A 14,664-nucleotide genomic window follows, 5' to 3' on the forward strand; every position below is an offset into this window, starting at 1 on the left:
CTGACTGACACTCTATCATAAGTCATGAAATCATGTAGAGTAGGTCTTCCAACTTTGCTTTCTTTCAAAATCATTCTTGTTTTGAATCCTTTGCAATTCTGTGTAAGTTTTATAATTGGTTATCAATTTATATCAAAACAATTGTTCAGATTTTGATTGAATCTTTTCAGATTTGTATACCAACTTAGTGAGGATTAGCATCTTAACAATCCATGTGTCTGACATATTTTTCTATTTATTTAGTCTTTAATATAAAGGTCTTGTACATTTTTTGGTGAGTCTGCTCAATGGTGTTTTATTTCCCTTTGCTGTTAAAAAGATATTATTTATTGTTTTCATTCATTTTCTAGTAGTTTGTTACAAATATAGAGAAATATATCAAATTTTTGTATATTACTGTATTTTATCACCTGGCTAAAATTGCTATTTAGTTTTAGTAGTTGTTTTGGATTCATTAAAATTTTCTAAATAATAACCATGTCATTTGTGAATACACAGTTCTATCTTTTAAATCTCTATACATTTTTCCATTTTGTTGCACTTAACACCAAATACAGCATTAGATGAAGTTATGACAGAAGCTATCTTTGCCTTATTCCTGTTCTAATAGGGATGCATTGAGTACTTAACACTAACTGTAATGTTACTTGTGGTTTTTTCATTGATGCTATTAATTATATTTAGTGAATTTCCTTCCATTCAAAGTTTGATGAAAGTTTTTGTTGCAAAAACGTATTGACTTTTCAAAAGTGCTTTTTCATCATCTTTTGTAATATGTGTGTGTGTTTGTAAATATGCACATACATTTTCCTTTTTATGGAGTGAATTACTTTGATTTTTCAAACATTAAACGAACTGAGTTTCTAGGATAAATCACTTTTAGTATTTAATATACTTCAATCTTCTGCCAAATATAATTTTTCCTTTGTCATATTTTACTTTGTACATAGTACTGGATTATGCTGCTAATGCTAATATTTGCTATAAATATTTACATCTATATTAATGAGGATCATGGTCTGTAATTTTCATTTATTTTATTTAGTATCTTAGTCGGTTTAAGAATTAAAATTATATGACCTCATAATACATACAGATTGCAAATTGTTTACTCTTCCTCTATTTTCTGAAAGAGTTAGTTTAAAAGTGCTATTGATCTTCTTTAAATTATTAAAATAATTTAACACTGAAAGCTTTGGGCTTAGAATTTTATGTATAGGAAGTTAAATATGTGACTAAAATTATTTTATCAAATTTCTTGGCATATTTCTTTATTCATAATATTTTTTTACTATCTTTTTAATGTTCACACAATTTATAGAATTACCCCTATTCCTCTACTATTAGTAAATTGTAAGTCTTGGTAGCATCTTATTCATTTTATCGATCTTTTTTAAGAACAAAACTTTAGATTGTTTAATTTCTTCTTAAAAAACTATTTTCTATTTCTGTTCTTATCTTTTTTATTTACTTCTCTAGACTTGGTATGTAATTTAATCATATTTTTCTACCACTTTAAGGCATGAAATAATTTCATTTATCTTAAATTTTTCTTCAAGAGTCTAATATAACTAAATAAAGATACATTTCCCTCTAAGCATTATTTTACATGCATCTCCAAATTTTTTATATATTTTCTTTATCTATATTGAAATATAATTTAAAATTTTTTCTTATTACTTGATTCAGGTATTTTAGTAGTGTGTTTTTTAAAACTTCCAATGCTTGAGCATTTTAAAGATATCTTATTATTTAACATTCATAATTTAATTCTCTTTTGGTCAATTACAGACTTATAATCTTTCTAAATTATTCATACATATCTTATGCTCTGACTCATATACTATTTTGTGAATAGTACTATAATTACAGTATTTTGCCATTGTTAGGTGTACTTGTTTTATAACCTACAATTAAGTCAAGGTATTGATATAGGATGTATATCTTTACTTTTTTCTTTAATTTCAATTAATTATCAAAAATGTGTTTCAAAGTATGTTTATGGATATGTCTACTTCATTACGATCATTATGTGTTTTTGTGTTTACGATCATTATGTCTTCCTAATGAATTAATTCTCCTCTCATTATGAAATGACATTTTATTTCTTGTAATACTTATAACCACTCCAGATTTCAGTCTTACTATTTCCATGGGATATGTTATCTCATCCTTGTATTTTCAATTTATATGTGTATTTGTATTTAATGTGACTTATTTCAGTAGCATACGGTGGTGCCAAGCTTTTTAGTCAATTCTGACACCCTATAACTTTTAGATGGAGTGTTCAGTCCATTGATATTTAATGCAATTATAAACATGACTAGACTTGGTCTACAATTTTGCTATTTTTTTGCCTTCTTTTCAGTTAATGAAAAATTTAAAGATAATATATATTTAGTCTTCTGTTTATTCATACTATTTTTATTGGCTGATTTACAACAATATGCAGTCTACATAGAATGCACTTCTCTAAAAGTTCTCTTGTTCAGCCTTTTCATACCTGCATCCCTTCTAACACCTGCAACCACTGATCTTACTGTATTTATATAGTCTTCCCTTTTCTAGGTCATTTAAGTGGAATCATACAGCACGTAGACTTCTCAGATTGGCTTATTTCACCTAAATATGTGTTTGAGTTTCCTCCAAATTTTTTTATAGCTGGAAAGCTCATTTTAGTGGTAAATAATATTCCATTGTCTAGATGTATCACAGTTAACTTATCCATTCACCTACTGAAGGACATCTTTGTAGCTACCAAGTTTTGACAATTATGAATAAACCTGCTATAAACACCCATGTTCAGGTTTTTGTGTGGGTATAAGTTTTAAATTTGTTTAGATAAATATTAACGAGTGTAATTGCTGGATCATGATAAAAATATGTTTAGTTTTCTAAGAAACTGTTAAATTGTCTTTCAAAGTGGTTTTACCATTTTGCATCTCCACCTGCAATGAATGAGTTTCTGTTGCACCTTATTGTTGTTAGCATTTGGTATCCAGCATTTTGGATTTTGGCTATTCTAATAGTCTTTTAGTGGTATTGCATTGTTGTTTTACTTTGCAATGTTCTAATGACACTTGATGTTGAACATCCTTTCATGCTTGTCATCAGTATATGTTCTTTGATAAGGTGTCTGTTTAGTTATTTTCCCCATTTTTTAATAAGACAGCTAATTTTTTTTATTACTGAGCTTTCAGAGTACTTTATATTTTTGGGGTAACAATCTTTTCAGATATTTCTTTTGCAAATATTTCTCCCAGACTGTGACTTTTTTTAGTTTTAATGAAGCTCAGATTATCAGTTATTTCTTCCATGAATCATGCCTTTGATGTTGTATCTAAAAGGTCACTGGCATAATCCAAGGTTATCTAGGTTTTCTCCTAAGTTACCATCTAGGATTTTTACAGTTTCATTTTACATTTAAGTCTATGATCCCTTTTGAGTTAATTTTTGTGAATTCTGGAAGGTCCCAGTCTAGGGTAATTCTTTTTTCATGTGAATGTCCAGTTGTTCTAGTGTTATTTTTTGCAGACTATTTTGCTCCATTATATTGCCTTTGCTCTGTGTCAAACATCAGTTGACTATATTCACTTGGGTATATTTTTGGGCTTTTTATTATGTTCCATTGACTATTTGTCTGTTTTTTCATGTCTATATTTTCATGGTTTTCTGAGAATATTGATTTATTCTTCTTCCTATTTTTTAAGAATTTGTGAAGGTGTGTTTTATGCCCCAGAATGTGGCCTACGTTGGTGAGTGCCCTATGTGAACTTGAGAAGAACGTGCATTCTGCTGTTGAAGGATGAAGTGGTCTATAGATGTCAATTGCATCCAGTTGGTTAACAGCGATATTGAGTTCCACTATATCCTGACTGATTTTCTGCAGGCTACATTTGTCCATTTCTGATAGAGGATGTTAAACTCTCCAAAAACAATAGTGGATTCCTCTATAGTTCCTTGCACTTCTATCAGTTTTTTTCTCATGTATTTTGACACTCTGTTGCTATGTGTACTCACATCAAAGATAGTTATGTCTTCTTTGAAAATGGACCCTCTATCACTATGCAATATTCCTTTTTATTCCTAATAACCTTCCTCACATTGAAGTTTGTACTATCTGAAGTTAGCATAGCTACTCCTGCTTTCTTTTGATTAGTGTCAGCAAGCTATATTTTTCTCCATCGTTTCAACTTTAATCTATATGTATTTTATATTTAAATTGGGCTTTTTGTTGACAATTTATAGTGATGTTTTCTGTTTTGATCTCTCAGATAATCTTTTACTTAGTATAATTAGACCATTGATGTTTAAAGTGAAAATTGATACAATTAAAATAAAATCAACTATATTTGTCAGTGTTTTCTATGTGTTGCCTTTTTTCTTTGTTTTTATTTTTCTCTTTCACTCTTTTTCTATCTTCTGTGGTTTTCATTTAGGATTTTATATCACTTAACTTTCTTTCTATTATATAAACTATTCTTATTTCGTTCCTTTTAGTGAGTGCCCTGGATTTTAAAGTATACATTTACAAGTAATCCAAGTTTATTTTCAAGTAAACGGTATCACTTCATGCATAATATAATTTAAAAAACCCAAAATATTCCTAATTCCTCCCTCCCTTACCTAGTATCACTGCTCTCATTGATTTTGCTTATATATAAGCATATTTAAATAAACACGCAAATTTACTTATATAAATATGTATTAAGTATATAAAATGTGTATTACATATATTTCTAAGTATATTTATAAATACATATTATACATGTATTAAGTATATATATATATAGAAAAAGAGTAATATACATTCATTCCCTTTTCTTATATATAAGCATACTTAAGTATGCTTATATATAATGCGTGTGTGTGTGTGTGTGTGTGTATATATATATATATATATATATATATATGTAAGTACATTTGGCCCTTGAACAACATGGGTTTGAATTGTGCAGGTCCACTTATATGCAGATTTTTTTCAATAAATATACAGTATCTGTAATTGCATGTAAGATAGCAGATTCCATGGGTGATGTGGTTGATCAAACTTTTTTCTGCCTTTTGGTATGCTCTGTACTTTTTGTTGATAGGTGAACATGATGCCTTGATTAAAAGAAACTGTAGTAAATAGGCCTTTAGCTGGTATTTTTTTGGGATTGCATTGAATCTGTACATTGCTTTATGCAGGATGGCCATTTTGACAATATTAATTCTTCATATCCATGAGCATGGGATGTACTTCCATTTATTGGTGTCTTCTTTAATTTCTCTCATGAGTCTTGTAGTTTTCCGGGTATAGGTTTTTCATGTCATTAGCTAGGTTTATTCCTAGATATTTTATTCTTTTTGATGCAATTGTGAATGGAACTGTTTTCCTGATTTCTCTTTCTGCTAGTTCATCATTAGTATGTAGGAATGCAACATATTCCTGTATATTAATTTCATATTCTACAACATTGCTGAATTTAGTTATTAATTCTAATAGTTTTTGGATGGATTATTTAGAATTTTTTATATTCAATATCATGTACTCTGCAAATGGACAGTTTAACTTCTTCCTTATTAATCTGGATGCCTTTTATTTCTTTGTGTTGTCTGACTGCTGTGGCTAGAGTATCCAGTACTATGTCGAATAAAAGTGAGGAGAGTGGACATCCTTGTCTTGTTTCTGATGTTAGAGAAAAAGCTTTCGACTTTTCGCTGTTAAATATGATGTTGGTTATGGGTTGATCGTATATGGTCTTTATTATGTTGAAGTACATGCCCTCTCTATCCATTTTGTTGAGAGTTTTTATCATGAATGGATGTTGAATTTTGTCAAATGCTTTTTCAGCATCTAAGGAGATGATCATGTTGATGGATTTTCAAATATTGTACCATCCTTGCATAACTGGAATAAATCCTACTTGATCATGATGGGTAATCTTTTTGATGTATTTTTGAATTTGTTCAGTATTTTTGCATCTAAGTTCATCAGGGATATTAGTCTTTATTTACATTTTTTTTTGGTGTCTTTGCCCTGTTTTGGTATTAGAGTGATGCTGGTCTCATAGAAGGAGTTTGGAAGTGTTCCCTCCTCTTCTACTTTTTGGAAAACTTTAAGGAGTATGGATATTCACTAATGTTTGATAAAATTCAGTGGTGAAGCTATCTGAAGCAGGGGTTTTGTTCTTAGGTTCTTCATTACCAATTCAATTTCATTACTGATAATTGGTCTTTTCAGATTTTCTGTTTCTTCTTGAGTCAATCTGGGGAAGTTGTATTTTTCTAGAAAGTTGTCCATTTTTTTCTCTAGGTTATCCAATTCATTAGCATATACTTTTTCATAGTATTCCCTAATAATTCCTTGTATTTCTGTGGTGTCTGTAGTGATTTTTCCTTTCTTAGTTCTGATTCTGTTTATGTGTATAGATTCTTTTTCTTGATAAGTCTGGCTAGGGGGTTATCTATTTTGTTTATTTTCTTAAAGAACCAGCTCTTGCTTTCATTGATTCTTTCTACTGTTCTACTCTTCTGTATTTCATTTATTTCTTCTGTGATCTTTATTACAAACAAATTATTGTATCATTTGTTCTTCTTTTTCTAGTTTCATTAATTGTGAGTTTAGACGGTCATTTGGGATTGTTCTTCTCTCTTGAAGTAAGCCTGTAATGCAATACACTTTCCTCTTAGCACAGCCATTGCTGCATCCCACAGATTTTGCAGTTTTATTATTTTCCTTAGTCTCCATGTATTGCTTGATCTCTGTTTTTATTTGGTCATTGATACATTGATTATTTAGGAGCATGTTGTTAAGCTTCCATGTAGTGGGATTTTTTGTTTCTTTGCATAATTTATTTCTCATTTAATATCTTTGTGGTCTGAGAAGCTGGTTGGTACAATTTCAATCCTTCTGAATTTACTGAGGCTCTTTTTGTAGCCTATTATGTGATATTTTCTGGAATATGTTCCAAGTGCTCTTGAGAAGAATATGTATCCTGCTGCTTTTAGGTGTTCTGTAGATGTCTGTTAGGTCCATCTATTATAATGTGTTGTTCAATGCCTCTGTCTCTTTATTTCTTGTCTGGTTGATCTGTCCTTTGGAGTGAGTGGTGTGTTGAAGTCTCCTAAAATGAATGAATTGCACTGTGTTTCCCCCTTTAATTCTGTTAGTATTTGTTGTACATATTTGGGAGCATAGATATTTATAATGGTTATATCCTCTTGTTGGGCTGGCCCCTTTATCATTATATAATGTTCTCCTTTGTCTCTTGCTACTTTCTTTGTTTTGAAGTTTATTTTTTCTGATACAAGTATTGCAACTCCTGCTTTTTTCTTCATGTTAGTTGCATGAAATATCTTTTTCCATCCCTTAACTTTTAGTCTGTGTATATCTTTGGGTTTGCAGTGGGTCCCTTGTCGGCAGCATATAGATGGGTCTTGCTTTTTTATCTATTCTGTAACTCTATGTCTTTTAATTGGTGCATTCAGTCTATTTACATTTGGAATGATTATTGATAGATATGTACTTATTGTCACTGCAGGCTTAGGATTCGTGGTTACCAAAGGTTCAAGAGCAGCTTCTTTGCTATCTAACAGTCTGACTTAACTCATTTAATTACACTATTGCAAACACAATCTAAAGGTTCTTTTTTTTCTGCCTTTTTTTTCTTCCTCCTTCACTCTTTATATGTTAGGTGTGATATTCTACACTTTTTGTGCATTCCTTGATTGACTTTGTGGGTAGCTTACTTCATTTTCATTTGCTTAGTAATTAATTGGTCTACTTACTTTACTGTGGTTTCATTTTCTCTAGGGACAGCTATTAAGCTTTAGGAGCACTTCCATCTAGAGCAGTCCCTCTAAAATACACTGTAGAGATGGTCTGTGGAAGGTAAATTCCCTCAACTTTTGCTTATCAGGAAACTGTTTAATCCCTGCTTCAAATTTAAATGATAATCTTGCAAATAGGGTACTCTTGGTTTGAAGCCCTTCTATTTCATTGCATTAAATATATCATGCCACTCCCTTTCGACCTGTAAGGTGTCTGTTGAGAAGTCTGATGATAGCCTGATGGGTTTTCCTTTGTATGTGATCTTTTTCTCTCTCTCACTGCTTTTAATACTCTGTCCTTGTTCTTGATCTTTGCCATTTTAATTATTATGTGTCTTGGGGTTGTCTTCCTTGGGTCTCTTGTGTTGGGAGATCTGTGCACCTCCATGGCCTCAGAGACTGTTTCCTTCCCCAGATTGGGAACACTACCAGTAATTATTTCCTCAAAGATAGTTTCTATCCCTTTTTCTCTCTTCTTCTTAATGTACGCCTATAATGCAAATATTGTTCCATTTGGATTGGTCACACAGTTCTCTCAATATTCTTTCATTCCTTGAGATCCTTTTCTCTCTCTGTGCCTCAGCTTCTTTGTATTCCTTTTCTATTATTTCTATTCCATTTACCATCTCCTTTACTTCATGTAACCTGCTTTTCAATCCCTCCATTGTATGTTTCATTTCAGATACTGTATTTTTCAAAGTTTCTATCTCTTTCTTGAAGTCCTCCTTGAGGTCTTGAATATTTTTCTGTAGCTCCATAAGCATGTTTGTGATTTTTATTTTGAAATCTTTATCTGGAAGATTGGTGATTTCAGTTTCACGTAGCCCTCTTTCTGGTGTTTGTTCAATTTTGGTTTGTACCAGGTTCTTTTGCCATTTAATATTTGTCTTGATTACTTTAGAGTAATAGCTTTGTGTAGGCAGCGCCCTCTAGTGCCCAGAAGCTCTACTCTCTGGATGTGCCCAGCATCTGAAGCAATGGTGGGATTTGCAGGTGAGTGGAGTCAGTGCCTGTTGGGAGGAAATAGCTTTCTTTTTTTCTGGCTGCAGTGCCTGACTCCCCTGCCAGGGCCAGTGGGCCAGTTGTGCAGCACAGAGCTTCTGCATTACACCCCTGTAGCTGTTGTAGGTGCAGCTGCCCTCTGGCTGGCCTTGCACAATAGTAGGGGAAGCAGGTTTGTGAACAAGTGCTGGCTGGACAGAAGGAGCAGCAGGCTGTGTATCATGGTGGAGGTCCTCGGGGCACATCCCTAGCCAGGGGGATTTAGTGCATGAAGTTCCTTAAAGTTCCCAACCAGCTGAGCTGAGTGTGCTGGCACGGTTTTGTTCACCTGATCTTCCTCCTGAGAAGCAAGCTCTGTGCAACCTTTGCTCCTTTAGCAGCACTCTCACTGTTGGGAAGTCTTTCCAAGTGCCTGCCTTTCTTTTTGGTTCTGGAGTGGCCAGTTGTGGGTACCTGTTCTCCACAAGCGGCTAGAATCTCAGTATCCAAGTATTCCACCTGTCTTTGCTTTCCAAGCCCCTAATCCCAGAGCACCATGTAATTTGGCTTCATGGTCCCTGAGCAGAATTCCAGCGCTGCATGTTTAGCAGTCTTAGGCTTCTACCCACCCCACACACACACACTCCATTTCTATTCCACCAGTGGAGGGATGGCTTGGGTCTCACTGGATCATGGCTTTGCTACTCTACCCTTTTCCATGAGGTTTTCTCTTTTCCCAGTTGTAGGTGGTCTGTTGCAGTCTTCTTTCTGGTTTCTCTTTCAGGATTCACTGTATTTGCTATATTTTCATATTATTAGTGGTTTTGGGAGGAGTTTTTTGTTTGAGTTCTCATGTCACCATCTTTAAGCCTTTATCACATTACCAGTATTAAAGTGAAAATTCATTATAGTACTATTTGAAGCCCAAATTTGGATATTAGTGTTCAGTCATTAGGTCCAGTCTGCAGCAGGTTAATAAAGATCATTTCATTAATTACATAATAATGCAGCCCCCACATTTGTCACACTTGATTGTTTATACTCTGCTTGTAGTATTTTGATTTTGTTCACTATACTTCAAATTTCCTTGGAAGCAAGGGATAGAAACTGAATGTAAATAAATTGAAGTGAAATGGGAATTTATTGAAACCAAGAATCAATTCAGCATAGTCATACAGATGGAAAGCTCTATCTGAAGTCCTATTCACCTAGTTGTAGACACTGACCCAGGAATTTGGGAACAAGTAATATATGAAAGAAACACTTCTAAAAAAACTGGTTAGAAAGTGGGAGGAAAAAAAGGAGGAAGTTCATCAAATGTATAATTCCACATGAAGCCCAGACTCAAACTGGTCCTTCAGGGGGCTATGAAGTAAATTCTACCTTACCGTTTGTGTCCCATCTATACAAAGAAGTGAGCTTTTATGTCCCTGTATCGGGAATTGACTATAGCAGGCAACATCTTCTTTAACTTTTAATTTTCTTTTGGTATTCAAATGGTTAGGAGGCTCCAGAGACCAAAAGACAATTCTCTAAAGAAGGTTGTAGAAATAAGCAATTAGAAAGCACAATAAGCTAAAGAAGGAAAACTCAGAATTGGTAAATAAAGAATCTAAAAGGATTTGGTGGGAACCAGTAGTGTCTGCTGAAGAGATGTGTTTAGATGAACCTTAGGAACAACTAGGACTTGCTGATTGAAGGTTTAAATGTGTCTCTCATTTCTTCAGTGTGTGCAAGATTCCTTATTCTCTGCCTATAGAAAACATTTTTCTATATCTTGCAAGCACTACTCCTGTGATTTGTATATTGTAGGTTCAGTTGATGGACAAAGAGAAATTATCTTATCCCCAAGACCAGAAATCCCAGGGAAGGATTCACTGACTTATTTTTCACATGCTCATCTTTGAATCACCTTTTTTAACTGAATGTCAAGAAGCAGGCTTGTAAGAAAATGCAGGGTGATTAGAGTATGCACAGAGATAATTCCCAGAAGAAAGGGTTGATGCTGGGCAGTTGGTCCTATGGTCCTAAATTTCACCATCAAGTATAGACTGTATAGAGGATATACTGAAGGGAACTCCCCCTACATTGCTCTTCTCTGATATCTAAATTGAGAGAGAAAATACAATTAAAAGTAATAATGAAGACTGAAATTTTGAAGTAATAGAATTGTAAATGTAAATAGGGAAAAAGAAAGCAAAATCTAAATCTGTATAATGCTCCAGGACAATGAAGATAATTAAAATTTTTATCATTTCAAAATAATACACACATCTTCCCTGGAGATATTAATATTTTAAAAAATTTCACCTCATTCAGTTTTGAAATAGTCTACTTTCTGGCACATGCAATAACTTGTTAAATAATTATGCATGCCTGTTTGCATGCTTAATTATCAGGACTGATTTTTAAAAGGCTCATTTTTGGTTCATTCTCTCAGTGGAAAGTGATGGATCAAATTGCTTTTACTATAAGAAAGTAATGAAATGTTATTTCCACTCCAGTGAAAATAAACAGTGTCTTCCAAAATCATATCTATTTTTTCTAGTTGAAAGAATACTGTCACTTTTTTCTGTGATGACTTAAATTCCTTTAATAAATTTTAATATTTGTAAAAGTTGAAGGAGAAACTCTTCTTTGAAACTAAATTTTTTTAGTCCTTACTAAACAAAATCCATCACTTAAAGCATACCTAGACAGTGATTGACAATTCCAACTGCCTTTCATAACTTTGATCAGTTGCAAAATAGGAGTAAAATCAGAAATGCATTTTGCAAAATGAAGAATGTTTTCATTATAATGTTTTTCCCTATGGCACTTCAAAAAAGAAAACCAAGCATCTCAGCACTTGAATATGGAGCATTACAAATAATAAATGACACACAATAGCTAGTAGACTCTATTCTATATGAATATTATATGCAAGAAATTAATAATATATCACCTATATTATGAGTTAAACAGAAGGAAGTAATCTCTATGGATAAACATCTAAGTGTGTGGTTTTGTGTATTTCAGAAGTTTGGTCAAGTGGCCAAGTCTGTTTATGATTATGTTTGTTATAATTTGATTTATGTAGCAAGTTTCCCCTAACACAACAAATTCTCTTCAGTGTTTACAAGTTGTAACTTTAAATATTTGTTATTGGAAATAGGTTCAGAACCACAAACATGTCATCTTCAATGTACCTAAAGTTTAGAAAACCAATGATTTGAATCTGTGGATTTCTGTGAAAATATCCAATGGCCAACTAGTAGGTTTTGTTAGTTGTGCAAAGGTATTACAGAGAGTTTCCATATATCCTGTAACCTGGTTCCCCTGTTATTAACATCTTACATGTACATAGTTTGTTACAATTAATTAATTTTGATACATTGTTATTAAATAAACTAGATTCCCTTTTGTTTTTGTCTAATGTTGTTTTTCTGTTCCAGGATTCCTTCCAGGATGCTATATTACATTTACTCTTTGTGAATCTTTAGGTTTTCCTTATCTGTGACAATTTCCCAGTCTTTCCTTGGTTTTGATAATCTTGACAGTTTTGACAGTACTGGTTTGTTATTTTGTATGACATCACTCAATTGGAATGTATCTGAAAATTAGACAGGTATTCTGTGTTTTGGTGAGGAAAACTATAACATTAAAGTGCAAATTTCAACACATTGTATCAATGGTACAAATTATCAACATGAGTTATTAAAGCTGATGTTAATTTTGATCTGAGGTAGGTAGTATTTGACAGTGTTCTCCACTGTAAAGTTACATGTTTTCTCCTCTCCTAGCTGTACTTGTTGGAAGCAATTCATTGTATGCAGCCTATATTTAAGGAGTAGGAAGTCACGTTCCCTTTCCTTGAGGGCAGAGTATCTACATACATTATTTGAAATTCCTCTGCATGCAGTATTTGTCTCTTCTCCCCCATTGATTTATCATGTAATGATTTATCTATATTAGTATGGACTCATGGATATTTGTTTTCCACTATGGGTTATGATTAAACACTGCAGTATTTTGTGACTCAAATTGTTCATTTTAGCTATGGGGAGCTCTTGCAGTTGGTTCCTGTGACCCTTAGACATACTGCCTTCATCACTTTTTTCCCCATAGTATTTTCTTAGTTTCTGGCACTGTAAGATACTCCAGGCTCATATTCTGTATTTTCTGTCCTACTGATAGCTGATAGGCTTTTCATCTTGTTTTTAAACATGCTTAATCAGAATATATTTTCCTATTTAAATGATTTTTTCTCCTTTTGGGCCAGCTTCATGCATCTAGAAAGAATAAAACAAATTAGTAGCTGAATAAGTTGAATACTGTGCATTTAAGTAGATATGAGAATTATTTAAGCAAGCCATGAAATTAGCTACTTTCCTACCAAGAGAAAAATATGGAAACTGCAAACTTTCAGTTAGGCATTTCTCTTTGGACTAGGTAGTTATTCCCTTTGAAAAAACAACTTACAGAATATTCCATACATGATACCAAGCACAGGTGAGGCATCACTTCTCAAATGAGAATTCCTTTGAATTTAGTTTTTTTTGCCACTGAAATCTTCACGAGCAACTGTTTAAGAACCTGGAAATCCAGATCTTATGAACTGGAGACTTAACCTTGATCTCTTTCATCGCTGTTGCTAAACTGCTTTTGAAGATACCCAAACTGCCGCCACCTCTTCCCTGAGGTGCTACCAAGTAGTAATACTGCTAACAACAATGGCGATAGCTCAAACTCCCAAAGAACTTTCTTTGTGATAAGTATATACTAAGAAGTTTATGTACATTGTCTGATTTAACCATGCTAATAAAAGTATGAGATAAATGTATTTTAGAATCCTAGCTATGTAATATCCTTATAGGCACAAGACTAGAATGGTAGAGTAATCCACTTCTCCTAATAATTACATTATATTGACTTTCATGGATACCCAAATCCAAAATCTTGATTGATTTTGAGGTGCCTGGCATGATGGAGGAAGGAAATAAAGCTTAATCATATTATTACATTGGAAGATAAGTCGCTATTATTTTTGAGAGATGGTTTTGTTTGCTTTTATATTATTCTTTTTTTGCTTTTTATTAGCATAAGACTAAAACATGTGAAGAAGCAATATTATTTCTGAGAAACTCATTTCAAACAACCAAATTTCTGTTTTCTGAGACAGAAATACATTTAATTATAGTAAAGTAGATTGTACACAGGTTTTGAGTCACAAAGAGTGGGATTCAAATTCCAGTTCTGGGATCTTGGACATATTATTTGAATTTTTTTAGCCTCAATTCTTCAACAGAGAAAGGAGGATTTTATCAATGTGAAAGATCATGGTAGGAATTAAATAGATAAATATGTCCAAGCTTTGATGCTTCTCTTGCTTTAACTTAGTCCAAGTATCTACTGAGGAACTTCACTAACAGGCTCAGAAAATTTTACATTAATACTAACTGATTTCTTTTATGTAGTTATTGTTAATTTTTCTGCTATCTGTAAAAACAGGGTTTCTAAATGCAACTTTATTCTACTTATTCTGATAAATTGTTTGAATTATTATCTAAACTTCTCCAACTAATATTCTTTCCTAAGACATAGGATTAACTTTCAATCCTGGGGGTTTCAGATCAAGGTTTTGTCTCAGCCTTATCCTAGTTTCCTTCTCAAATACCCAAAACTTAGTGGTATCTCAGTGGTGTGGGTTGTTCTTCTAAGTCAACATTTAACAGACTCTTGTCTAACATTTATTGAGATTTAATATACTTTATAGTAAGTAATTAATTAAGAATCAAAAATCCCATGATATCTCAGTAGAAACTTTTGATAAGTGCAAATGGAAAAATTTCTCTTTGTTTTTAATAAATTAATGTTCTTTCTACTACA

The sequence above is a fragment of the Manis pentadactyla genome, chromosome 13 (genome assembly GCF_030020395.1).
Source record: "Manis pentadactyla isolate mManPen7 chromosome 13, mManPen7.hap1, whole genome shotgun sequence".
Classification (NCBI taxonomy): Eukaryota; Metazoa; Chordata; class Mammalia; order Pholidota; family Manidae; genus Manis; species Manis pentadactyla.